Raw genomic sequence first — 2,981 nt, 5'->3', positions numbered from 1 at the left:
AAAATACTGACCCAAATTATTCACAGACGATTGCAAAAACTGGTAACAGACAATTTCGGTGGAAAACAGTCCGGTTTCTAGAAAAATGTTGGATCATCCGAGGTAATACTGACTCTACGATCTACCTCAGAAGATGAAGATTCATCTATAGCATTTGTAGTTTTAGAAAAAGTTTGTTTGACAATACTGATTGAAGTATGACTACGAATTATGCCCATTAAAATTCCGAAGTTACAGCTTCTAACGATTATATAGTGATCGAGAATTATTTCACGTCTTAGTACATATCCAAGAGTGTCCTCAAAATTTTCAGAGAGTGATTCAGCCAGAAAGCGAGTCGGTCAGAAACTTCTCCTTCGACTGGTTCTTGAGTGTTTTCAACTAGTCGGACTGCTCTCGCAAGTTGATTAGAGGGAGGGATACAGAATTTACAAACAAGGCCTGCGCGAGCCATCTCGAGTTTATTTAGTGAAAGTGAGAGGACCAGAGAAATGTGCAACAAACGCCAGGGAAAAGGGGAAAAAAATTCTACACGAATCGTATGCGACCCGCAAGCGCTGGTTTTTCTGTCTAATACTTTTCGCATTTGGAACTACAGACAACTATTTACATGATTACTTACTAGAAAGGAACAAATTTATTTAATGTTACTGTGGAAACGCTTACATAATACTCATCCGTAAAAAGAACCTGTAAGTTTTCAGACACATCACCAGACTGTCCCAGAAATGACATCTACACAATTGTAAGTAGGCTGTTTAGATTTTCTTATTGGTAACGCCAAGTAGCGCTCTGTATGAAAATCACTGGCTGTGCTGTGTGCAGTCTGTGGCTAGTTTGCATTGTTGTCTGCCACTGTAGTGTTGAGCAGCTGGATGTTGATAGTGCGTAGCGTTGCGCAGTTGGAGGTGAACCGCCAGCAGTGGTGGATGTGGGGAGAGAGATGGCGGAGTTTTGAAATTTGTAAGACTGGTTGTCATGAACTGATATATATATTATGACTTTTGAACACTAGTAAGGTAAATACATTGTTTGTTCTCTATCAAAATCTTTCATTTGCTAACTATGCATATCAGTAGTTAGTGCCTTCGGTAGTTTGAATCTTTTATTTAGCTGGCAGTAGTGGCGCTCGCTGTATTGCTGTAGCTTGAGTAACGAAGATTTTTGTGAGGTAAGTGATTTGTGAAAGGTATAGGTTAATGTTAGTCAGGACCATTGTTTTGTAGGGATTTTTAAAAGTCAGATTGCGTTGCGCTAAAAATATTGTGTGTCAGTTTAAACACAGTCATGTATAATTGTTCAAAGGGGACGTTTCACAATCCCGAAGACAGCAAGAGCAAACAGATGTGAGAACTATGGTACAGTCAGCTGAACAGATTATACATCCAAGTTTCTCACAAGAATAATACGCAGCAGAACGGAAAGAATGCTGATGATAATTTGTTAGGTGACTATCAGTTTGGTTTTAGGAAAGGCGAAGGCACCGCAGAAGCAGTTGTGACGTTGCGCTCGCCGATGGAAACAAAGCTGAGGAACAAAAACAGGTAATCTTTATAGTATTTATCGACCTAAAAAATGCATTCTTCATGTTAGAATTGTGCAAGATGTTCGTAACTCCCAGGAAAATACGTGGATAATATGTGTAAGCCATAGGGAAAGACGGGTAATATTCAGTATGTACAGGAACCAAATAGGAAAAATAGGAGTGGGCGTTCAAGAACAAAATGCTCGGGTTGGAAACGGTGTAAGAGTGTGATGTATTCCTAGCCTCCTGCTGTTCAGGCTACACATCGAAGAAGCAACGACGGAAATACAAGAAAGGTTAAGGAGTGGGATTAGCATTCACGGTGAAAGGATATATCTTCTACATCCACATCTACATCTACATGATTACTCTGCAGTTCACAATAAATGCTTGGCAGATGGTTCATCGAAACACTTCCAAGCTGTTTCTCTATCTTTCGTATTTCTAACAGCTCAGGTGAAAACGACCGCTTAAATCTTTCCTTGCCAGCTCGGATTTCCTTTTTTTTTATGACAATTTTCATTTCTCCCTATGTAGGTGGGCTCCAAGAAAATATTTTCGCTTTCGGTGCAGGAAGCTGGTGATTGAAATTCCAAGAGAAGATCCTGCCGCAACAAAAGACGCCTTTGTTTTAATGACTGCAACCCCAATACGTGAATCGTATCAGTGGCACTCTCTTCCTTGTTTCGTGGTAATAAAAAACGTACTGCCCTTCATTGGACTTTTTGATGCCTTACGTTAATCCTATCTCGTAATGATCCCATACCCGAACATCAGTACTCCAGAATAGTACGGACAAGCGTAGCATAGCCAGTCTCTCGCCATCCTCTAAGTGTTCTGCCAATCCGCTTCGCTTACCCCATAACATTATGTACGTGATGGTTCCAATATTTAAGTCAGTTAACTGAAATCCCTATACGTTCAGAAAAATTCACAGTCTTTAGTTTTGTGAGATTAGTCGTGTAACCGAAATTTAGTGGATTCCTTGTAGCGTTCATGTGGATGACCTCACATTGTTCATTAATTACGGTCAGTTTCCAATTTCCGCACCGCGTGGATATCTTATGTAAATCGTTTTGCAATTGGTCTTCTGATGACTTTACTGTACGATAAACGACAGCATCATCTGCACACAAACGAAGGCGGCTTCTCGGACTGTCTTCTAAATCGTTTGTATCTATCAGGATCACTTCTCTGGGGAACACCAGATATCACTTTCGTTTTCCTGGATGAACTTCTGTCAGTTACTACGGACTTTGTGATACGAAACGACACGAAACCAGGGTTCCATTGCCACAACTGTGACGATGCTCCACAGCCACCAATTTGATTAGAAGCCGCTTGTCAGGAGCGTTGAGGAAACTGACCATTCCTAAAGGGAAAATTACAAATATGGCTAAACACAGGGCTAACATGTGCAGCACAGTACTTCAATATTCCGCTAAGCACTACATCA

The sequence above is a fragment of the Schistocerca americana genome, chromosome 9, assembly GCF_021461395.2.
Source record: "Schistocerca americana isolate TAMUIC-IGC-003095 chromosome 9, iqSchAmer2.1, whole genome shotgun sequence".
NCBI classification, from domain to species: domain Eukaryota; kingdom Metazoa; phylum Arthropoda; class Insecta; order Orthoptera; family Acrididae; genus Schistocerca; species Schistocerca americana.
The sequence above is the reverse complement of the archived record's forward strand: the minus strand, read 5'-3'. Positions refer to the sequence as shown.